Here is a 25,936-nt window from a genome sequence, read left to right on the forward strand (position 1 = left end):
CCAGCTCCTCCCCAGCACTACACGTAAGTCTATCTAGATGTCTCGAGAGATCTGCAGCTGAAATGTAAGATAGCGTCCATTCAGTGTGGACGCTATATTTCAAAAAAGCAGATCGCTTTTTCGATGTGCTTTTGCGGTATGGACGCTCTCTTCCGGAAAAACTTCTTCCGAAAGAAGCCTTCCTAAAGAAGCAGTCTGGATATAGCCTCAGACAGGGTAACAAACTTGTGACTTGCCCAAGGTCACACAGCAAGTTACATAGCAGAAATAGAACTAAAATCCATAACCCTAATTTGCCCACTGCCTTGCACCTTGCATTCCCTAAGTAAAGATGGGGTATAACACTGCCATTCAGATTGTATAGTGATTTTTACTTACTATGGAAAGGAGTAAATAATATCCCAAGGTGCAAGGCAGTGGAAAATCAAGGCATAGGTTTGCTGTCTCCTAGTAATATGCTCGAGGAACAAGACCACAGCTACCCCATTGCAGATCTGAATTTCATTAATTGAACCTATTTTAAAATATATACAAATATGAGCCCGGACATTTAAATAACATTTAACATAAGCGTTGGATGCACTTAAGGCCACGTCTTCGCTTGTCACACTGGAGAGTGAGCTGGCATTGGATTTAGCAGGTCTAGTTGAGACCTGTTAAATTGAACAATGAGGGCAGTTGTGAGGAGCAAGAGAAGCCAACAGGGGCATTTAAAGACAGTGCTATGCTTAGCTTAAGGTATGCTGACTCCAGCTACTATTTGCCATAGCTGGAGTTGAGTATCTTAACCCAACCTTACAGGTCTGGTATAGATGTCTTGGAGATGTTTATATACACTTACTTGTATTTTTAATTGTCCTATTATCACAATATGAAATAGAGATTTCCCCCTAAAAGTTACTATTGTTACCCCTATTCTGCAGACATTGCACTATGAAAATTTAGCCCACACAATTTTTCACAAACCCACAGAATTCCATTAGATAAGAAACCACAAACAAGGCAAAAACAGCAAGAAAAAAATCAATTCAAGGTTTGCCCCAGGATGGACGTCTTGCTACGATAAATTAAGGTGTTTTCCATTATTAAAAATAAACAAAGCAACGAAAGTAAGCCATGTCACCATTCATATACTTTAAAAACATCTTTAATCTGCTTGGGAAAATCTTTTTTTTCCCTTAACAGGAAAAAATATTAGTTGTCCCGATAACAAGCAAAACAAAATCAACTAAAGGGCATCAAGAGACTTCCTGAAATTGAAAAAAAACAATGTTTCATGTAACAAGTTTTTAAAAAAGTGTACACAGCAGAGCAGGATTCTTCCAGCCATTCTACAGGTCACTTCTGGCTTCAGGAACATGAGGAGGAAACATGCAAATTTAGGAACATTTTATTTTTTAACCTTGCAGCATTTTATAGCTGCCTTTTCCCAGGCTTATAAAAATCCATGAAACCATTTGCCTTTCTGGAGTCTGATATTATCACCTCCATCTATCCCTTAACGGATGATTCTTAACAGAGCAAAATTTGGCAACATTTGTGCTCCCCAAGGCTGAACTAGTAGAACTGTTGCAAATGTGGATAGAGATTCTTTGACAGAGCTGAATGGGGGATACTAGTGGACTAGAAAAGGTTTGGAGTAGTTGATCCAAACTGAAATGCATTGGTTTGCAGAGTCTGCTCATGCTACACATGGCTCCAAGCCAGTGCTATTAAACCTTCATTTTCATGACTCACAAATGTCATCTACAAATGTCATATTAAGATAACCGGGAACATGGCTTATACTCATTACCAGTCAATGACTTTTGGCGACCGATGTATACAGAAGCATGGAAAGCATTCACCCTGGGTACTAGCAGTTATTACAGCTGAACGAATAATTCACAATGAATAATATATCTGATTAACTGATATTATTTCTTGCTGCTTCTAGATATGTTGGGTCTCCTCAGATTCATTTGTATTCAGTGACAATCTTTCCATTTTTTTTTACTCTGTGGATTGATCACAATTACACATCAGACCTTTCCGAAGCATGGAGCATGTGCAATAGCTCTAGTGCTTTCTTCATCCCCAGTCTCCTTTGCTCACACAATATCCTTCTGTTCAAAAGGGTGGTTTTCAGTGGTCTTTAGAACACATGAAGTGAGTCTCAAATGGAACTACAAGGATCTTGTTTCATGGAGAGCAGCATGTGATTTCAGAAGCTCTCTGTATTTAATGTGTAATGTATCCAACTGGTGTCTGTTTTAAAGCTCCACCCCTTGCAGGGCAGATTTGTTCATCCTCTTTCTCCTCCACCAGAAGTTAAATACCATGGCTACATCTAGACTGGCATGATCTTCCGCAAATGCTTTTAACGAAAAAGTTTTCCGTTAAAAGCATTTGTTGAAAAGAGCATCTAGATTGGCACAGACACTTTTCTGCAAAAGCACTTTTTGCGGAAAAGTGTCCATGCCAATCTAGATGCGCTTTTGCACAAAAAAGCCCCAATCGCCATTTTAGCCATCGGGGCTTTTTTGTGCAAAACAGTACTGTGCTGTCTACACTGGCCCTCTTGCGCAAATGATTTGTGCAAGAGGGCTTTTGCCTGAATGGGAGCAGCATAGTATTTCCACAAGAAGCACTGATTTCTTACAGTAGGAAGTCAGTGTTCTTGTGGAAATTCAAGCGGCCAGTGTAGACAGCTGGCAAGTTTTTCCGCAAAAGCAGCTGATTTTGCGGAAAAACTTGCCAGTCTAGACACAGCCCATGTGTTCTGCCAGACAGTATCTCAAAACATTTCCCAGACCCTTGAGATGCCATTCACCTTTGTTCAGGGGCAGCACAAGACCTACATGTATAGCACGTGCCTTCCATTTCAGAGCTATTTTGCCTCATTGCGTAAGCATGAAATGGATCCCAATAGTGCAGTGACTGTGCAGACAAATGGAGCATTGTGATAGGAACCAGACATTTTGCCTTTGGATTTTGCTCTAGTCTCAGATTCCAGAGCAAGTCCTAGTTCCCTCAAGTTAATTAGCTTGATTAATTCCTTACCTCACACCTTCCTTTCAAATATCTCAAAGTATTTTGCAATTATGAATGAATTATTCCTTGTTTCTTGACTACTAGGTGTGGTACTACTATTTATACCAATTTTACAAATAGCTACACAGAGATATTGAGTTGCCCAAGAGACCACACAGCAAGAACATAGAAGTCATTGCACCAGTCTCCTTACTGTAACCACTAGCCAACCCTTTCTTTCCAGCTCTAGGTTTTTACTATTGGAATGACAGTGTACAGGACATGAGAGTGCCCTTTAGCCACTCAGCTATTCTGGTTCTACCCCACTGAAATCCATAGGGTTGAAATGATGTAACAGTGCAGAGTTTCACTGGTGGAAAACATATTGTTTCCTAGATATATAGATTCAAAGGCCAAAAAGGGACCACTGTGATCATCTACTCTGTCCTCATGTACAACACAAGCCATAGAACTTCTTCCAAAATTATTCCTACACCATATATTTTATAAATTGTCAGCAACAGAGACTTCACTATGACTCTGGATAAATTGTTCCAGTGGTCAGTTTCTCTCATGTCCAGTCTGAAATGCATCGTGCAACTTTCAGCCATTCATCATGTTATACCTGTCTCTGCTAGACTGACGAGTCCATTATTAAATACTTATTCTCCGGGTAGATGCTTATAGGCTGCAATCAAGTCATCCCTTAATCTTCTCTTTGTTAAGCTAAATCAATTGAGCTCCTCGAGTCCATCACCATACGGCCTGATTTCTAATCCTTTCATCATTTTCGTGGCTCTTCTTGGAGTCCTCTTCAATTCAGATCTCTGCAAAACATTGTTCTGAAAAATAAAAGTCTAATAAATATTCCTTGTATGCAGTTTAACTACTTTAGTTCATCGTGCAAAGCCACCAGCCTCCTAATGGATCAAAATGTATTTACAAGAATGTACTATATCTCGAGAGTATACATAAAACAACACAATATATAAATAATCACATTTTATAAACAGTAGCACCTTAAAGACTAACAAAACATGTAGATGATATCATGAGCTTTCGTGGGTGCAACTCACTTCTTCAGATGAAGTAGGTTGTGGCCACGAAAGCTCATGATAACAGCTACGTTTTGTTAGTTTTTAAGGTGCTACTAGCCTATTGGATGTTTTTTAAGATTTTCCTGTTACAGACTAACTTGGCTACCCTTCTGAGACTTTATAAGCAGTTATTAATTGTTATAATGAGACATGAGAAATAAAATTCCCAGCAAAAAAAATTGCACTTCAGCTACTTTTTTCTACTAATGGGATAACGATGAGCAGATGGTTTCCCTTGTTTTTATTCTTCATATGAAAGTGCTTGCTGATTTTTTAATTTTTGATTATATTTTTAACTCTGTGGACTGATAATGATCCATTCACTGTATCTGATATTTGTTATTTAAGTTGTGTGGCTTAGTTGTGATTAGTCAGAAAAGTCCCATGGTATTGTTACGGTCACTGACTGGATGAGCACACAAGCACTTCTGGTGTGACTACTCTCACAAATTTAAAACCCATTTTCTGCAACTATTCATACAGATACATACCATTTCTAAATGAACTTTTTGCAAAAATGTGTACCAAAAAAAACTCCACTGCGTGCATGCAAACAGAAAACAAACACAAGTAAAGTTGAGTGTAGCATGACCCAGTTCATTTAAAAATACAGACTTGCTAGAAACCGGTTGCAGTGTTTGCCCTGCTCAGGTTATTGTTATGAAATATAATTGATATGAATGTCTGGGGTTATCTTGCCTGATTCTATCAGCAAAGTATGATATCGTTCACTAATTACTTTTAACTTGATTTTAGCAGCAGGGCACTAGATGCTAGAGAACAGAGTTGTCTTTTAAAATACAGCAAAGCACTGTCTCATTATAAATTAAACTCCAGACTGGGAACAGCTAAAACTGTTAATGGGTAACTTTGAACAGGCAGCATTTTACATTAAACATGTAAAATTCAAATCTTGTTTCTTGTGATCATCTTACCCACCATTTTTCTAAAAAATCATTTTGTTGCCGTAATGAGCATTCAAATCATAAAATAGCTGGCTGCCTGGAGTTCACTCACCACCTGCTTTTCCTTGTTTTGTTTTCTAGCCACTAATTACTGAGCAGAGTCAATTCCTAATGAGGCAGTTTGAGTTCCTGTTTTTCATACTTCTTGAGCCACTTACAGAGCCAGTTCAACATAAAAGGAATCTTTTGTAAACAGATTTTAAATTAATTATAACAACCTTAGTTGTTGTTGCTGTGTATGTGCATCTGAGTTTTCCACGGCTGTATTTCTCATTTAATTCTTCAGCACCAAGCAAACCCCCCCCCCCCCTCCCCTCACACACACACTTCTTTCTTCCCCCAACAATGTGAGCTGGAAATTCTTGATCAGGAAATTGTAGCCACTGAAACACTGTGTCTGGAGCTGAGGAGGAAAGGATGATGATGTCATAAATAATCGGACTGTGAGAAAAGATGGAGCACAAATAAGGAGGGAAATATTCTGACGTCTGTCTTAAAAGCAGGAAGATAAACACTTGCTGTGTATAGTACATGCTAGTTTCCAAAGGGATATGTAGGAAGAAAGTGAGTGTAAGGACTTATTAGAAAAAAACTATAAATGACAATAAAGTCCTTAGGCCCCATTCTAAATCCACAGGATATGAGTAACTCTTGCTGCATTCATAATTCAGGGCCCTCTACATACCTGTACAAAAAATCCAGCGGCTATAGATCTGCTGCAATCACTTGGATACATGGCAACTCAGTTAACTTATATTTTATTAATCCAGTATCTTGTCACTTCTTACCATGCTCTTCCCTCAGGTTCCCCACTAATTCCTCATGCTCCTCTGTAACTTTGAGTTGTGAGTCTTGGGTCAAGTGGCCTTTTCCATCAATGCACTCATTGCCTTTGCTTGGCCTGTGGCTGGTGCACCTAACTAGACAAATAAGAATAGAAGTGCAATGAAATGAGGCATGTAACATTTCACCCAAAACTGATTCTCCAGGGCAACAGCAAGAGGTGTAGTCACTCACACCTGTGCAACGGGATGCTATCACATCAGAGGGCTCCATACATACCAGCAGTAGCATCCTTGCACCCTCTTTGTTTGGGTTCCAATGCAAGATGGAAGGCCATGAAGAATCAGGTTCCCCTGCATTTCATATTCTCCCTCCACCGTACTAGTGAGCTCAATTGTCCTTGTATCTAAGCTCTGGATAGGTTTGTCAGGTGTCTGGTTTTGAACCGGACAGTCCAGTATTTGAGCTTTCTGTTCGGGAAACAAATTGAGAAAATATAAATGTCTGGTATTTTCTAAATAAGATGTAATATAGATTGTGATGTAATGTTAAGTGTGTCCGGTATTTTTTTGAAACCATCTGGCAACCCTAGCTCTGGAGAGTGGGAGGGCCATCAGGAAACCAGCAAAGGTTCTGCCCTGCCCAACCCCAGCATGAGGTAGAGCACATTTATGGCACCAGAGTAAGGTCCCCAAAAGCCTCTCCACATCTTCACCCCACAACTTCCCCAGCCTCTCAGCCCACTTCCTATTCTGGGAATTGGCTGCTGGTGTAGAGAAAGGCCCTAGCACTTTAACCCAGGTGAAGAACTCCCCTCCTCCTGGAGAATTCTCCACTGGCTACATACCCCCAGAACCTGACCACTCTGTATTGCCTGAACAACCTAAAATGACCAAAGCAGAACTAAGAATCTGATGTATTTGAATGACAGCAGCACAGAGGAACCCCTATCAAGGAACAGGCTCTCATTGTGCTGGGCCATGCTACAGATATATGGTAGAAAAACCTGCCCTGCCCCTGAGAGTTTGTAATCAAAATGAATGGAGTCTTGGCATCAGCCAGCACTAGATTTATAGTGTGCAGACTGCACATGAAATTCATTGAAAAAAACATATGCCGGAAACATAGCAAATGCCAGTGCAATATCTCCAAAATTAAACTGTGCTCGGGCTGGGGGGAGCTGCATTCCAACCCCACCCAAATCATAAAGCTGAGAAAAATTCAGTGGACTCCAGCCTGTGGAGTATTATTATTATGACAGGGTTTTCCTCTCAGGATTCAGACTCTCACTAAATGGTGGGAAAAAGGGTTTTAAACAACCTCCAGTCTCCACATGACAAAGTGGCTGCCCGTTCCTACAGTCATCTGAACAGAATAGACGGAATAAGCTATTGTCTGTGCTCCAGGCTCAGTCACCGCAACGGCACTTGATTGGTCCAGGATGTAGAAGAACAAAAAGGTCATTGAATAAAAGAAGAACAATACTTTTTCATGAAACAAATGAGCATTTGCTAATTTATAACATGTTTGGTTTGGGTATCATATACATCAAAATGATGTAATTAGCAAATGTCATTTTCTGGAGAGGGAAAGATCAGCAAGCCCTTTAATTATGAGAATTTCCTGCCCCAGCTTGGAGCCTCTGTACTGCTAAGACATCATAGAGTTGCTGCATTTCACTACTAATTAGAGCAGGTCTCAACCAAAGCTCAGATTCTGCTCTCCAGAATGTTGGAGCTTGTACCAGCAAAAGAGCAAGGTACTCTCATGGGTGCTACATGGTTTGATGCCAGGTTCAATTCAAGGTTTAATGCAATAAATGGTCTAAGATTGAGCCTGGTTAAGGGCCCTCTTGCAATGTCCACCATGTCTGATGCTTGCACTCTGCCTGAATGTTCTTTGCACTTTTAATGAGTATTTAATATCTAGATTTGGTTTTGAATTTTGCAAATGACCCTTGTCTTTGTACCAAAGACCTGAAAGGGAGGCTGAAGCAAACTCTCCAATCTGAACATTCCCAAACTCTGAATGTTCAAGTCTAAGTCTGAACTGTGGGTCTGGTCCCTCTGTTCATTAGGGGCAGAATCAAGATCCCACATGGACACGCACCTGAGGCTTTGGGATGTTTAGATTTAGATACACTTTTGCAACTTGTGCACAGCTCTGCTGAAAACATGAAACGCCCCAGAAATAGTTTTCAACTGGAGATACGACCAGTATACCTGATGCATAAGGCAGGGCTATCTTGAGAAGTGTGAGGCCTGGGGCAACCCCCGCTCCACAACAGGCCCTGCCGCAGACACCACCTCACCCAGCTCCAATGCTCTGGAACTGTATAAAGCCAGCCTGGACTCTCTTGTAACCTGATTCACCTCAGTGCAGGCTATCCAGGGCAAGGATCTTCCTCAGCTATGGCCTTCCTGTGGTAGGCCTCAGAGCATTCAGCCCCTCTTGACCTATTGTGTATTTCCTGCAGTAGATCCACCTGGACAGGACCACTGGCACTCCAACTTCACTATCAGCCATGGCTCTCAGCCAGCATGTAAAACAAATAGGGTTGCCAGATGGTTTAACCAAAAATACTGAACCACCCCCCCCCCCCCCCCCCAAAAAACCATGGGGAAAAACTTATGTTGAGAAAAAAAAAAGGAGGAGACCAAAAAAATATAAAAATGTTTAAAAATCAGTGTGGCCCCCTTAAGAAATGCTTTTAAGGTTTTTTGGCCCTAACAGGCTGCTGGCGGCTGTCCGCCATCTTTCTCCCTGCGCCGGGCCAGACAGCTCCCCTGCTGAACCAGGTAAGCACCTGTGATTTTCACCTCCTGGCCTGGAAAAATTCAGAAAATACCGGACATTTTAGATGTCCCGTATTTTCTGAATTTTTTTACTGGACAGGAGGTGAAAATACCAGACTGTCCGGGTGAATACCAGACACCTGGCGACCCTGAAAACAAAGGGTTTATTCGCTGACAGGAACACAGCACAGAACAGAGTTTGCTTGGGGGGACCAGGTGCCTGGTGCCACTAAACCCCCTCACTCCGAGTCCCAAACAGGGGACTGACTAGACCCAGCCAGTCTCCTGGACTCCAACATGCCCATAGCCCCTCCTCCAGTTTTTGGCCTTGCTTTGTGGGCAGGGCCGGATTAAGGCATGGGCTAGCTGGGCAGCTGCCCGGGGCGCCAACCTATGGGGGGCGTCTGATGGCAGCTGTAAGGGGCACCGCGTGCCTGTCCTTGCAACGCCCCTTAGAGCTGCCATCAGGCGCCACATGCCTGATTGCAGCTGTAACGTGCACAGCGCGCCGGGGGGGGGGGAGGGAGAGGGCCGTGCATGTGCCATGGGCCCGGATGCAGAGCCGCGCATACATCGTGCGCCTGCTGCCCAGGGCATAGGAATGGCTCAAGCTGGCCCTGTTTCTGGGCAAAGTGTCACCTGACCTCATCTCCCTCCTGGTTCTCAGGTTAGAAAGGCCACCATCTTGTGCAGGCAGGTGGGCAGCTTCCCCTTCCCCTGAGAGCCTCAGTAAGAGTAACACCCTTGCTCCCACCATCTAGGCTTTGGTGCAATGCACAGGAAAACTGTGACAAAGTGGGATTCTCCTCCTCCTTGTCATGTTGTATGCGAGTCTTATTGTTTTGCATGAATACTGTGTGTGCCTCAGATGCCTTAGGGATTTCTTCCATTTCCCCCTTTGTGGGCTGGCCAGGGGGCAATAGCTCAGGAGCAATGTGAAGTGTTCCTGACCTACCGGACTCAGCTAAAAGCTGCAAAGGGACTATAAACATGATGGGAGGGAGAGAGGAGCTGCCATAAAGAAAACAATTTCTCATGTGAAAAATCCAATAAACATTTATGAAATGAAACCAGCCCTGACAATGATCATTCTCTAGGCTGTGCGATAAATAAGTTATACAAGTTCATGGTTCCTCCTTTGCAGGAATTACTCATATGCATGTGAAACAATAACATGATCCGGAAAAGCTTCCTTGATCCTATCTACTGTGACTGTTCTCTGTGGCAAATGAATTTACAACTTGCGTGTAGTCTGAATTGAGAAATCAAAGAGTCAATGAGCTAGAACCATGGGGTCCCATGTGCCAATAACTGACTTCTTGGAGCTGGAAATGCATGACTTTTAGGGAATTTTGTATCCATTGTTTGTAAAGGCAGCACACCTCTAAATGTGATATTCTTCCCCCAGGAAATACTCTGAAGCTCTCCTTTCACTTTGAAAGGAAAAGGTTGAAGTGTGTATCATTTAATTCACACTCTTTGCCTTCCTTTACTTCGAAAGAGCTTTCTGCTGCCACTGTTTCTATCTTTTATGAAGACTAATCTAGCAATTCCCAGATTTGCAACTAGCTCCAGAGGAAATTTGTTCAATGAATAAGCTTGAGGTGACAAAACTGAATCTGCCTAGGTCTTGATTCAGCAAGGTATGTAAGCATGTACCTAACTTTAAAAACTTAAAGAGAAAACATTAGTCAAGTCACTTGGGATTTTACCTATGCTTTAAAAAAAATGAAATGGGATCATTTCCTGAAAGAATTTTTCTAGGTGATTATATAGTTAGAAGTTCATTTCCCCCAGAGAATGGCACCTCTAGATCCAGTCTGTGGTATATGCAGCTTGAAATTATTCTGCCCTTTCTTCTGTGCATCGTACCTTTAAATCTCTGGAACACTGCCTCTGTGCAGAAAACAGTCACTTTGTTCTCAGAGTTGCTGTACTTTACAGATGAGCCTCACATATGAGCTCCCCTGTGGAAACTTCAGTTTTGTTCTTGTCATTGTTTTCCTTACTCCAGCATAAGAGCGACTCTTGCTGATATGATTGCTCATGGCAGAACACGCTTTGTCACTAGAGCAGGAAAATTTGGTGGACTGTGTTGAAAATTGTTTGGACATTAGTGTAAACAAAACCGGACTGTTTTCAGCACTCATTACAGCAAGCACGCTAGCACTTTCCTGACTCAAGCTCTCTAGTGTGCTTTCCATAATAGGTACTTGCATACCAGTCCCCTACGAAGTGAGAAGGATCAGGCTGTAGGGAGAGCAGACCAAAGTACTGAGGGAAACCAAGAGAGTGATCCAAAGTCTAAGTGGCAGTGGGAGTGAGTGGTGGTCCTGATCTAGGGAAAGGGGGCAAGATACAAGAGTTTGAGGGAGATATGGGAATATGTGGTGATGTTGCTGGCATGAAGGGCCATGGCAGTGGGTATGGAAGTGAGCTCAGGGAAGGGCAGAGCAGCAATAGTACATGGCTGCCTCCCCACCAGATAGAGCTACTGTAGCTCTCCTCTGGGAAAGGAATCCTTTGCTCTGAAACCATGGCAGTACTGCAGCAGCTCTTCTCTTCCACAACCTTATGGGTCACCAGCAACTTATACCCAGGCCAGCCCAGGAACCAGGCTACCACACCAGGTGCTGTTTCACAGATGATTCATCTTCACAGCAAACTCACTTTCTCTTTCCACATCCAACAACCTCCAATGCACACAACCAGTTCCTGTAAATCACACACACCCCACCAACTTCAGTGTGACTTTAGCTTGCTCAGAGGTAAGAACACAGTTCGTACTCTCACAGTGAAAGTGCATTCATCGTCATTAAGGCAACCTCCTCTCTCCAAGCCTATGGTTAAGTGTGTGCATTTGAGAGTGACTGAGTGGAACTAGAGCATGGGTTCCCAAACTGGGGGGCATGAAGAAATTCCAGGGGGGGGGTGAGGCGACCCAGCCACACACACACTCCGTCAATCCCACCCCAAGTTTTGCTGCTATTTGGGGGGGGTGAGGGTTTCTCAAAAAATCAAAAAGGGGGGCATGATGCCGAAAAGTTTGGAAACCACTGAACTAGAGGGATGCATTGTGAGTGGCTGTGGGTCGGAAGCAAAAGGAACCTTGTAGAGGCAGAGAAGAGGCTGTGATTACCTGTGCATGTTACAGAGTTTGGGTGGGAGATGCAGATCATTTTGGATGGTAATACACACTGCAGTAGTAAGACCCTTTATTTTTTACTGCTTGAACTGACAGAAAAAAGCACCTGAACAACCTTAACCTTAAGGTAACAGTGATTTTGAGGAAGAACTATAATTTGTCCTCATGTGCAATATTTATTTCACTGCCTGCCTAGGAAATGGCCCTGCTCTAAAATTAAGGTCCCTCCTTTATCTGGGAATTTGCTTCACATTGAGTTCTCCAGAGCTGGGACATTTGTTTGTTTCTTTGCTTGTTTTACAGGGTGTCTGTCTTTAAAAGGGGTCTGTTCAGTGGGGCACCTCTCTGAATCATTGTGGTAGGAGGAAGTGAGCTGGGGAAAGCAGCAAAAAATTGCAAGCAAAGTGAGGTAAAGCAAGAGAGGACAACATGGAGCAGGAACATCAGGGAAAGTGGGAGACCAAGGAGAGGAAACACCATGGAAAAGAACAATAGAGAGTAAGGAGATAGACCCTTGAAGGAAAATAGGGGGAGATAAAACAAGGGATAAGAATCAAGCAGAAAAAGAGGATAGAAAGGAACAAAAGAACAAGATAGAAGGCGATTGGGGAGAGGGGTTGGTAGGACATAGACCAGGAAAAGGATGATGTTCTTTCGGTTTCTCAAACAAAAGGATAGTTTTGCAGTGAGAGAAATGCAAAGCAAGCACAAAAACCGGCCAGACATAAAAAAGGAAGAACAAGGGAAAAAATTAAAAAGAAAAGGGAACGAAGTGGAAGAGACCAGAATGGCAATAAAATGAAAGAACAAGTAAGATAAGACATGACGGCCACCAATAGCTGTGGACTAGTGACATTAGTGGTATTTATACGACTCCTAGTCTTCATTTCACTGCGTTGCTCTGGAAAACCTCCCACCAGTTCTGCTCCTTTGGAGCAAGGGGGAGGGAGATGATGGCAGAACATGTTTACAAATGGGATGTGAGTCAACTTGCTGCTTTCCATTGGGGGTTTAACTAGGTTAATGGTAAGGCAAGTATTTTTAAATCCTGTGCATGACAGCTGGAGAGAGAGAGAGAGAGAGACAAACAGACAGACAGGCAGACTGTTAGGGTGTGTCTAGACTACAGGGTTTTGTCGACAAAAGTGGACTTTTGTCGACAAAACTATACCTGAGTCCACACTGCCTTTGAGTTATGTCGACATAACGTCGACAAAACTCAGCAGTTTTGTCGACGTATGTAAACCTCATTCTACGAGGAATAAAGCCTTTTGTCGACAGAGTTCTGTCGATAGAAGGCATTATTGCATCTACACTGTCCTTTGCGTCCACACTGTTATGTCGACAAAGCGGCTTGCTTTGTCGACAGAACTGGATGTAGTCTAGACGCTCTATGTCGACATAAGTTTTGACGACAGATTCTGTCGACAAAACTTATGTTGACGTAAGCCTGTAGTCTAGACATACCCTATGATATTAAATTGACCATATTTGCACTGCACTGTGTGGCTGATATTTGGCTGTACAGATATAAAGGAAAATATGTAAATTAAAGAAAATTCTGGCAGATAGATCAGTAGAAACTCTTTTCAGGGCAAATGGTGTGCAGAAGCTCCAGAAACCTGCAACCACAGTAAGTGAAGAAAGCACTGGACAGGGTCACAGGAAAGGTGGGATCTGTTCCCAGGTCTGACACTGATTTGCTTGGGGACCTTTGACAGGCACTTCCAACTTCCCATGCCTCAGTTTCTCCCTGTATAAAATGTGGTTAATAACACAAACCACCTTTGCAAAGTGCTTTGAGATCTATAGGTGAAAAGGGGTGTATAAAGTTAGGTACAAACTGGTCATCCCAAGGTCCAGTGGGATTTTTTTAAACATTTATATAAAAAATAATTCTGACTTTTTATTTTGAGACATGCCACTTGCTCCCCATCCCAGGAAGAAACAAGAGATGAGTTAGAGGCAACTACTCAGCCCCAGTGAGGTGGGATTGCATCCCCTAGGAAAATACTGCAGCATTCTTCAGACATGTCTCCCAACCCTGCAACTATTATTATGCATTGTAGGACCTTAGTACTTCTCCATGGGCTTGAGCCAAAGTCAGCTGAAACAAATGGGAGCCTTTCCACTGACGTCAGTGAGCTTTGGATCAGGCCCTAGAAGTGGCCCAGAAAGGACCATTATGATCATCTAGTCTGACTTCTTTTACAGCACAGGCCAGAGACCTTCTGCCGGTGATGGCCCTGCCTTATGCATGCCTTCTGGTGGCGCTAGAGCATGTCTGAGGCTGTGCTACACTCATTGAATCTGAGCAGCACTCCAGGCATCGTGCCAACCCAGGGCAGAAATCTGAATTTTAAAAAAGCCACCATATTGTTCTAATCTGCCTCTGTTGAAGTGGGGAGGTGTCTTTTATAAGAAGTAATGGACTCAATCAGCAACAATGGAAATGTAGGGTAGATATTAGGAAAATCTTCCTAACTATAAGATGTGACAAAGTCAGACCTGACAGTTATAAGAGAATGGGGGAAGGCAGGTACTACACTCTACAGTGGTAAAGGCCCTTTTCCCTATGAGCTAAAGGTTAACTAGAGCCACCTTTGTCCACTTAATGGCTGCCTGTGACCTTTGGGAGGGTGGGGAATGAGATACAATCTCGGCTTGACAAAGCCCTGTCTGGGTTGATTTAGTTGGGATCGGTCCTGCCTTGGGCAGGGGGCTGGACTTGATGACCTTCTGAGGTCTCTTCCAGCCCTATGATTCTATGATTCTATGAATCTGCAGCAGAGTGAGGGGCAGCAGGAAGAAAAGCTGTCTCTTAGATAGATGGCTGCCCTCCTCCATTAGAGGGAAGCAACCTATTTTAATGCCTGTTTGGGGACGGACTGGCACACAGAAGCCAGCCTAACAAGGTAACAGCCCAGAGAAGGGGCAGGAAGAGATAGTCCCTTTTTGTTCTAGGTGTTTCTTTCTTTCTTCTGTTTGGCTGAAGAGCGCCACTTGGGCCTACCATGAGGCCCACTTTGTAACTATCAAGAAATAAACCAGAAAGTGAAGGGGGAAGACCCCTCTGGAGTCAGACTTACTCCCTTTAGGTTCCCCCCATCCCTGAGGGAGGAATGATGAGAGCAATGAGATGCCTTGCCACAAAGGCTAGTTCAGGTCTGGAACAGGCGTTTAAGGAAGGCTGTGGAATCCTGTCACTGGAGCTCTTTAATAGGTTAGACAAACACTTGTCAAAGATAGCCTACATCAGGGGTGGGCCAGTACCAACCCCTAGGCCAGATCACAGTTTGCTGCTGGTGGGCCCCCACTAATATATTTACCTGAATGACCACAGGTATCGGCGATTGCACTGCTGTTGGCCACGAATCACCTTTCCCTTCCAATGGGAACTGCAGAAAGCAGTGCCCCCGTCCACACTGCTTCCCACCACTCCCATTGACTGGAATTGGCACCCCGTGGCCAATGAGAGCCACAATCACTGGTACCTGCGGCGATGCAGGTAAATATATTGGTGGCAGCCTACCAGGAGCTAATCCTGGTGAACCACCACTGTGTTACTACCCACCCTGGTGTACGTACAGTTGGTCCTGCTTCAGTGCAAGGGACTCGACTAGATGACCTCTTGAGATCCCATATGTCTAGCCATATGTTTCTGAGTCTTTCAGGAAAATAAATTCACACAATACATGGTAGCGCATGGAAAACAAGCGTGAGTATTGCTACGCTCTGTCTCTTCTCCTTCTCCTGCAGACTTATCGGCAGCTTGTTGCTGAATGGTGGGTTTGTAACCTTAGAGACATGTCACCTCCTCGCTCCTTGCCATCATACTACCTACCTTCGTGAAGAGCTTTGGGTTCCTCAGATAACCAGTGCTGTGAAAGATAACTCAGTAGTATTACTGAAGATGTATATATGATTATGGCAGTTGGCATATAGGCTTCAGTATTAGTAACGAATAGCAGTCCAGTGATAGGTATTACAGACACACAGCATGCTAACAATCAGAGCTGACAGAAATGATCAAATTTCTATGTGTTAGTTTTTTGCCAGCTCCTGGCTGATTAACATAACAACTTTCTGTTATGTTGGAAGAAGACTCATAAACTGAAGGGAAGAGGGATCCATGTCCAAGCTGGGTAATACCACACTCACAAGGCAGTTCCAGGTGCAATGGCTGAGCAGTAGTGAAGAGTTCACCTCTCTCAGAGCTTTCTAATTAATTTCTCTGGTGATCTGTGAGCTGCTTACCTGACAAGGAACTGGTACAAATGACTGGTCATATCCACAGTTATGGTCTTCTTGCCACACTAGCTTTCATCATTCACTGATAACAGCTGGAGAACATAGTCTTTAAGGTAGGGTCCTTCTGTTGGCCAGGAAAAAATACTACTCAGTGTAAATCATTTCATAGGTGTTTGTGGCATGTTTAAGGGCAAAATTCTACTCTTGGATCTGCATGGCAGAGCTCCATTGAATGTTCTCCCCTTGATTCTTCAGGGCAGAAGCCCCATGAAGGCAGAGGCAGGATATCTAATGGAGATGGGAAGGCTAGATGTGAATTTTGAAGAGTAAATCAGAGAGGAGAATAACCAGGAATTATTAGGCCTGAATGAGTATGGCAACCTCTCTCATCGTCTCCTGAACTGTCACTGTATAATTTTAACAGGACAGAATGAATCATTCAGAAAGCATGAGCCCAACTCAAACCAGCTCTTTTTGACATGGCCAAACTTTAAATCTGAATATCCCACATTTGAGTTTAATGGACTTAAATGTGCAGTCATCGTGCCTTGATAGAACAACATTTAAATCATAGTACCCTTGGTAGAACCTGGGGGTTTGAATTTGCAGCCAAACCCCCTACCTGTTCAGTTTCAGTCACCCCTCATGAATAGCCATCCTAAAATGAATAGCTCAACAACCAGCAAACCAAATCACCAGCAGGCCTTGGCCGGGTCAAGACACTGGTAATGGTACATAAACTCTTTCTCTTCTAGGCCACCACTTCAAATCCAGCCCAAGGAGGCAGTGACCAAAAGTTGTTACCTTCTGATGGGTATGATTAGATGGCCTATATGAGATTAGTTTGATTCTGTGTCCCATCCAATAGCTGTATGTCCACATCACAAAACCTGCCACTCCAACTTAGGGATGTAATAGTGTAGTCGATTAACCAATTAACTGATAAACAAACGCTTATAGGTTAATGCTATAGACTACATGCATTCTCTCCCCCCCCCCCCCCCCCGTAAATATTTTAGCAGGCTGCCCAGCAGCACTGCTCAGTCCTGGCTTGTGCTGGGTCCAGGACCTACCCCTGCTGCAGCTACGCTTTTAAAGTGTATTACGATCCAGGCAGGCAGGCAGCCTGACTCAGTTATAGCTTGCACCGGGTCTGGGAGCTCAGACCCACACCAGACAGGGGCTGTTCCCACCCTGCACTGCTGCCTCTGTATCAGAGGCAGCAGCAAAGGGCAACAGGCAGCCAGTTTTTTAAGTGGCTGCCCTTATGTACCAGCTCCTGCCAAGCACTCCTAGAGGCTGCAGTGCAGGGTGGCAGGAGGCTCCTCAGGAATGGGGCTGGAGTACACTGGCTGCTGGCTCCACCACCAGGGACTATAGAATAGTTGAGTAACCAATAAGAATTCATGAGGTTACTTGACTATTCAGTTAACCGATATTTAACATCCCTGCTCCAACTGTTACCCATGCTGGTGAGTTCAGGCAACAGGTTATACTTTCCAGGGAGCCCCTGAAGGCACGTTGGCAGAGAGAGCAGGGAGGAGTAGCTTTCACTGCTACTTAATGGTGTACTTGATCTAGAATAAACAGGAAGATATCAATCTGCAAAGTTATCAATCCAGAGCCTTTCCACAGCACTAAATTCAGGGAAAACATGACCTTAGTGAATCTTATAATTGTCACTGATGTTGTGTTAAGTGTCAGAAACAAATCTCATTTCATTCATTCAATTTATAAGCATTCCTATGGCACTCAGCAACAAAGTCCCTGACTGAAGATTATCAAATGTAATACTAAAGTGCTTCTTGCAGGATGAATTTTAGAGAATTCATGCGACAAGATGCAGCTTTTATGAGTTTGGGAGTTGGCAAAGGACAGCTTTAGAAATTACTTAGGTCCATAGTGGGGACGAGTCATAAACTGTGGAAGCCTCATCCTGCGCTCAGTTACATCAATATAAATAAGCAGCATTTCCACTGAAGCCAGTGGACCAGAACAAAATGCTGTGAGTGAGATCAGCTGTGGCATCTGATCATGGGTTTTAAGCAAACACTGTAACTGATGCTGAACCATGCCTTTCAAATATTAGCAGTCCATGAGCATCAATTACATTTTTAATTTTTAAACTAAAATGACAATTTTTATATTTAATCTTTATATGCCCCAAAACGCAAATGTATTATTTCATCAACAGCCTTTGTTGCTAAGAAATGTCCTTCTGCTTACGTGTCCTGTTTCGATGGTGTTTTGTAGCAGAGCTGTTATTAATTTGTGTTCAGTTCCATATGTGAAGCCCTTGTAATTGTCTTTACTAAGGGTATGTCTACACTACAGCACTAATTCAAACTAACTTAATTAGAACTAAGCTAATTCGAATTAGTGCGTCTTAGACCTAAAAACTACTTTGAATTAGCGTTTTGCTAACTCGAAATAGCATGTCCACATTGAGTGGACCCTGAACCGAGGTTAAGGCTGGCCGGAACCAGTGCCGGCAGGGCATCAGGTTAGGATTTAGAGTGTGGAGCTGCTGCCTCAAGCTAGCCAAGGGCTGTGCTTAAAGGGACCCGACCCCCACCCTGGACAGACAGTTCTCAGGGTTCCCCGCTTGCTTGTCTACCTCGATGAGGGACAGCAAAGCAGTCCTGGCTTGGAGTGCCCTGAGTGCCTACACTCGGCACATCACAGCACTCGGCCATCAGCCCGGCTGCACTTGCTGCAGGCTGCCATCCAAAGGGGGTCAATCGGGGGGCTGTCAGGATCCAGGAGGCCCTGCAGGAGAGCTTCCACCCCGAGGAGCCCACAGAGCCACCCCAGTCCTCCCCATCGGGGGCTCGTGCCCCATTCCTCCCTCACCTCCTTCCACTTACCCCTTCCTAGCTCCCCTTCCTGATGTAAAAAATAAAGGACACGTGTGTTCAAAAATAGAAACTCTCTTTATTTAACAAAACTGGGGGTGGGGGATTCACCTCTGGGGAGACTGGGAAAAGGAGGTGAGAGAGGGGAAGAAAGAGGGTGGGAGAGGGGAGGGGGAAACCTGGGAGGAGAAAGCTAGAAGGGGGAAGCCAGGGGAAGAAGGAGGAGGGGATGTATAAAACTATGGTACGCCATATCTTCAGTACTGTGTACAGATGTGGTCTCCTCACCTCAAAAAAGATATTTTGGCCTTGGAAATGGTTCAGAAAAGGGCAACTAAAATGATTCGGGGTTTGGAACAGGTCCCATATGAAGAGAGGCTAAAGAGACTGGGACTTTTCAGCTTAGAAAAGAGGAGACTGAGGGGGAATATGATAGAGGTCTATAAAATCATGAGTGGTGTGGAGAGGGTGAATAAAGAAAAGTTCATCATTAGTTCCCATAACAGAAGGACTAGAGGACACCAAATTAAATGAATGGACAGCAGGTTTAAAATTAATTAGAGAAAGTTCTTCTTCACACAGCACATAGTCAACCTGTGGAACTCCTTGCCACAGGAGGCTGTGAAGGCTAGAACTATAACAGAGTTTAAAGAGAAGTTAGATAAATTCATGAAGGTTGGGTCCATGGAGTGCTATTAGCCAGGGGGTAGGAACAGTGTCCCTGGCCTCTGTTTGTGGAAGGCTGGAGATGGATGGCACGAGACAAATGGGTTGGTCATTGTCTTCGGTCCATCCCCTCCGGGGTTACTGGTGCTGGCCACTGTTAGCAGGCAGGCTACTGGGCTAGATGGACCTTTCGTCTGACCCAGTACAGCCATTCTTATGTTCTTATGTTCTAAGCTCAGGGTTCAGGCTCGGGGGGTCTCACTGGACCAACTTGATTTTCATTCAAACCTGCTCCTGGGTTCGCATGTGACCTTTGGTGTCCAGGCTGGCAGCTATCCTGCCCTAGAAGGCCGCATTCCTGTGCCTAGTGTGGAGGTCGTGGATGTTGGAGGCCTCCCCCCAAACTTCAATGAGGTCCACGATCTCCGCACTAGACCAGGTGGACGCCCGCCTCTTGTGGCCCCGGGCAGGCTCCTGGGAGCTGCCAGCCTGGTCCTGGGAAGAGGCGGAGGGCTGGATGGCAGCGGGTGGCTGGCTCATGCCATGCTAGGTGCAGGGTCTGCTGGCTGGGTGCTGACAGGCTTGCAACTGGCACGAGCACTGTAGCCAGACCGTGCCCCTTTACCAGGAGGTGGGCAGAAAAGTTTCCCTGGTTTGGCCCAGAGTGGCCCTGGGAAGGGCTAGCCTCCAACTAGTTCGAATTAAGTGGCTACACAGCCCTTAATTTGAACTACTTAATTCGAACTAGGCGTTAGTCCTCGTAGAATGAGGTTTACCTAGTTCGAATTAAGCATTCTGCTAGTTTGATTTAAATTTGAACTAGCGGTTTGCATATATAGCCGCTATTAAAGTTAATTTGAACTAACGGCTGTTAGTTTGAATTAACTTTGTAGTGTAGACATACCCTATCGGACTTTGAAGCATTGCATAGAGTTCATTTTACAGATTAATGGAAAAAATCAATTGTAAAAAAAAATCAAATGTGACTTTCAATTATTTATGTCAGACAGCTGTTCATAAGAGCTGCTTATAGCCAGAGCTAAAGACTTGTGTTGAGGAGAGGCATAAATTAATGTACAAATGGAGAGGCAAAAGTTTGGGTTTCAAATTGTTACACTGGAAAGAGAGCAGTTCTCACAGGATATGGTGTGTGTGTGTGTGTGTGTGAAAACTCATGCTTTAAATATTTTAGAATCAAATGGAGAAAAACATGCACACCGTAGGAAGAAGTTAATTTCATACAGCATGGGGGGGGGGGGGAGGTATGGGAATTGATTGTTTTTTTGCTTTGTTTTTAAAAGATTTTTAAGGCCTGAAAAAAAACCATTATGAAAGTCAAGTCCAACCTCCTGAATAACACAGGAATTTGATTGAGATCTTTGTGAATATAAGTCACAAAGTTTGGGACACTTTGGAACGCTTTCTAATCTGGGAGCATTGGACACTCTTTTCCTTCCATCCCTATCTCCTTGCTCTTTGTACATTGGTTTCGCTGTTCCTTAGTGAGGGCGACTCAGTCTTTTCCTCTTGCCCTTGTCACTTCCAGATGCCAAAATCAGCTGACAGCACCTCCTGTTTGTCATTGACAAGTGGTGCTGTTTCTGGCCAAATGGCTTCTCTCCATCTCTTTTTATTCCCGTCTGTCTCAGCCTTTTATCTCCTGCTTTCTCTCTGCTTGTGTTTCTGTGTGCTTGTCTCCTGTCTGTTCTATCTCCCTCTTTGTCTCTCACCTTTTCTCAGTCTCAGTATGTTCTAGTCTCACCTCCTTCTCCTCCATTTTCAGCTCCCTCTCTTTCCAGTTTACCGACAGTAAGCTCTTAGGGCAGAGACTGTCACTTGTGCATGACTGTACAGTGCCTGGCACAAAGTGTGATCTCACTTGGGGCCTCCTGGTATAACTGTAGTACAGATAATAAAGAACAATTGTCTCATGCCTTCTCTTTTTGACTTTGTTGTCCCTCTCTCCTTGCCGGTCCTATCCTGTCAGAGTGCTACCTGCTGAGTCAGCTGAACAGAACACATCCTACTAGGAGGGAGCCCCGCATCTGGACTTCACCCACTACTTCCTCACGTGGACTAACTTAAGCTATTCCATCCAGCTGAGTCCCTTCAGCAGGACATAAAGCAGATGGGTTGGTACAAGCTTCTACAAGAGGCACAGAGATCGCGGAGTGTTCAGAGGTATTGTCTGGAATACCTCTGCAGATATAGCAGAAGCCTGGTCCAAAGGTTTGGGCACAAGGTCAAAGACTGGGGTTCTATTTCCTGCTCTGCCACAGACTTCTAAGTCCTTTAGACACTCTGTGCCTCCGTTTCCCATCTGCATTTCCTTTCCTCACAGGCCTGTTGTGAAGATAAATTATATTAAAGATTATGAAGCTTTTAGAGACTGTGATAATGGGAGTTACATATGTACCTGAGAGAGAGGGAGATAGAAAGAGATTCCCTATTTTTACCCGCTAACCTCAGTAATATGTCTAAAACACAAACCACCTTCAGTGCAAGCCCACTGCAGAAGGTGTTTGGTGTGTTGCAGTGTTCTTGTATGCTTTACCATGTGCAGCCCCACAACCTATGCCCACACACATCAGAAGTAACTCAAAGGAGAGCAAGCAAGTAGTACACTACATCCGTATCTATAATAGGGTTTTAACTTCTAAAATTTTCCATTGGTGCTTTACTTATCTAGCTCCAGTGATGGCAGCAACCATAGGAGTGCGAGTATATACAGGGCATCATAAACCACTTGCATTTTAAGTTTCTCTAGGCAATTTGCACCTGCTTTGAAAAAGGTCAAATAACATAATGTTGAAAATACCAACCAATAGCACCAAGACTGTAGTAGTATCCCCACTGTTGCTACCGTGTAGACTGGTAACAGTGATGGTAAATGTTAGGGGTGAAAAAGGCTTCAGTAGGCACAACCAAAAAGTCATACAAATGATACAGCCCAAGATAGTATAAAATTGGAAATAGGGCCTGTTCTCTAATTATCACTGCTAACAAAAGACAGGAACCAGCATTCACCTGCAGAGGCCAACAGCAGATGTGACCAACCTCTTTTGCAACAAAATAAGCAAGCACTAGAATCAGTATTTTTACAGATTTTTTTTCAAAGTGACATTCTCATACAATTCATCATCAAGTGTAACTCATTCGCTAGTTTTGTACCTGCATGAGGTCATGTGTCCTAGCTTGTTGAGCTACCCTCCTCCCTCCCTCCCCCCAAGATTTTCTGCTTCCTTTGTGTGAATTTCAGGAACTAAAAGCTGAAGCGTTTTATGGGTTTTAGACAATGAACACACTGGCTGTCTAAAATATTCGATATCTTGGCATCTGACCAGCAAACATTCATGTAAAACTGAATGCCAGGAAATCTGCCTTCTGTCCTTAAACTGATTATTCAAGGATGCACTATGAGATCTTCTACTAAATTTAAAAAACTCAAATATTTTAGAAGCCTAATGATCCACCCCATAATTATTAGTGGGCATTCTAAACTTATACGTGGGGTGATGGATTATCTTTATAAACTATTAGGAGTCAGAGTTTGTGCCATGTACAATTTGAAAGGTGATTTTCTCTAGATTTTCAACAGTTTCAGATTTTACTAGCTATAAACCTACACCACCACCAGAGGTCTCAATACCTGCAGCGTCTGGGGGTATTTGAAATATGAAACCAAAATCTGAATTTTGCAAATGGCCCCATTCACATGTTCAAGATCTAGAACTCATCTATAGGTTTTGCCATTTACTTCAATTCAGGCATTCTGGTGAAGCCACAAAAAGGGTGCAGGAGATCTTCAATGGAGGTGAAGTAAAACCGTGAGTGATGATGAGTGAGGTTGTTTCTCTTGATAATTTTGGTGGGGGGGGGGGTTAACTAATTTTATATCAAGGATTTTATTTACACTGAAATTGAGTGAGCTTTTATTCTGTTTCCAGCAGTGTCAACCAAGCATTAACCAAGGCACTGAACTAGGCAATTAGGTTTGAGAGAGCTAGCTTCTATTCCCAGTTTTCCCACTGAATGACTTTGGGTAAGTCATTTCATCTTTCTCCTTGGGAAAGAGATTCTCTCTTACCATTGATATGTACATGACCTAACAGAATGGGTCTCTGATCTCAGTTGAGCTCTTGGCCTCCAATTTCCTGTCTTCAGCAGTTGGCCTGGAGACATAAGGAGTGTCTAATGGCCTCAAGAGTGGATCTGGATTGTCACACAGTTTACCAGTGCTTAGTAGAAACAACATCATAGTTCCCATAGTTCTTCTGTGAATAGTTGACAGCAGAATTCCAGATCCCCACTTTCTATGTGTGCCTTGGCAGCACATAAGTCAATGTGAAGGGAACATCTGAGTTTGGGATCCTGTGGTCACATAGTTCAAGAGAGGTTGCTGTGTAAATTCAGAGGGTAAGTCTGACTCTTCTAGTCCATGGCTTGTGGGCCCTGTAGGCTCAATCAGAGCTGGAAGTACTCTGTTGTACCAACAAATTCAACACACAATGCTTTTTGGTATGTTTGGGTTTTGCATCTTTTGTCATTGCTGGTGTATAGTTACCACTATGCATTAATTTACTGTATATAGTTTGAACAACTACCAGCTGTCTTTAGTCTACCAAATTATTTAAATAAACTTGCTATATCTTATTTAAAGAATATGCCCAGGAGACTGGATGGGAGAGAGGCCTGGTTGTTGTACTTAAAAGAAGTACTCGGGATCTTTTTCAGGGGGATAAGGAAACATGCCACATTTATTGATCACACATAAAATAATCAACAGTTATCATATGCATATGATATATATATATATATAAGTCACTCATGCACTCACACACACACACACACACACACACAAGCACACTCCGTCTTGCTGTTGTTACCAACGAGTTGCTCCCCTTAACTTCACTGGCCAGGTGAGTTAGATGGGGGAGGGGTGGAGCCGGGCTTCTGCCGATCCGGATCGATGCTCCGATGGTGACAAGACGAAACCCGGGGTCCTCTGCAAGACACTTCACTTTTATAGCATCCCTCTCATATGCAGATATATACCAGATTCAAACTCTGGGTCTGTGTCCCTTGGTCCCTTTGTGCTGCAGAGAGGGTGTTTTCCAAAGAAGGTGCCTGCTTCTAATCCCCAAGGCCGTCAATATGTCTGCTCTTCTTTCTTCAGCCCACTTGACACCTTGGGTCTGGCTTCCACCCCCCCTCTTAAACTGGTGTAGCTGTCTGGAGGTGCTTGGCTCCCAAGTCTTACTCATTCACACCTCATTCATTCAACAGGGCAATTGATTACTGAGTGGGGGAAAGAGAGTGGGGGGGAAATCTTATTCTACTCCTAGCAAAAGACATTTTTACCACTTTAACTATATATTCAGTTTTCTACACGTTTTTCTATATAGGGTTCTAATACAAAGTTACAAGGTTATATGGATTTAGGTTCTAATACAAAGTTACAAGGTTATATGATTAATACAATGTTACAAGGTTATATGGAGAGTCACAATGTCAAGTCATATGAAGTAATATATATAATAAATAGATTTATCTACATGGTAATGAAATGTAGAATCCCGCCCAGGTTGCTAATGGGTACCACTAAAAATTGCTATAATCTTCTATGTATGTATTCAATGGTCTCTGTGAAACCAGTTTGATCACTGGTCCCTAGGTAGCAGTCTCACCAGTGAGACTTAGAATTGACTGAACCACTGTACACAGAGCAGCTCTTTCATATGTAGATGTGAGCTCTGCTGAGAGATCAGGCACATGGACTCCAGGCAAAGCTTATGCTGCTGCAGCACATGCTGCACCTTGTCTGTGGGTAAATAGGAGACTTATCTGTGGGTAGATAGGAGTTATATATAATAAGTCCCCAATGCCAGCTATCAGTCATTGATGTGAATGTTCATTTAGTTAATTAATGTTAATTTCAGCTACAGTTTATTTCTTCACACACCCTAAAACAATGTGAACAAAGGGCAAATCCAGCCCTTCCTCTATGCCTGAGTAAGACCCTTATACAGCAGATCCAATAGAGTGCCCAAAGACTGCTCTGCAGAAGCTCTCTGCACAGTACCATAAACACATAGGGACAAAAAGTGGAGAGGGAAAGATGGGCCTGGGACAGGGGAGAAAGAGGAGGATTGGATACACTTCTGCATTGATCATCCCAACCATAAGGTGGACTTTGCAATGATCCACAGAGGTTATCTCAGTCATGCCTCAGGCTTCATTGTTTTTTTTTTTTTGTTTGTTTGTTTCATTTTCCTGGGCATTGCATCAGATAGTTAGTTTCCTTTTACAGTGCAGATTCTAAAATAAAAAGTAAAACATTGTCATATCAAAATGTCATCATGCAAAA

General features: G+C 43.5%; 1 long non-coding RNA gene across 1 annotated transcript; it reads right to left on the reverse strand.

Moving 5' to 3' along the window:
• Positions 1–285: 285 nt before the first annotated feature.
• Positions 286–16,173, reverse strand: LOC102447437 (uncharacterized). The gene is made up of 4 exons (XR_332442.4): positions 16,055–16,173; positions 6,137–6,327; positions 5,863–5,994; positions 286–3,854 (listed from the first exon to the last, which is right to left on the reverse strand). It is a non-coding gene; the product is annotated as an uncharacterized LOC102447437 (long non-coding RNA).
• Positions 16,174–25,936: the final 9,763 nt, after the last annotated feature.

The sequence above is a fragment of the Pelodiscus sinensis genome, chromosome 4, assembly GCF_049634645.1.
Source record: "Pelodiscus sinensis isolate JC-2024 chromosome 4, ASM4963464v1, whole genome shotgun sequence".
NCBI lineage: Eukaryota > Metazoa > Chordata > Testudines > Trionychidae > Pelodiscus > Pelodiscus sinensis.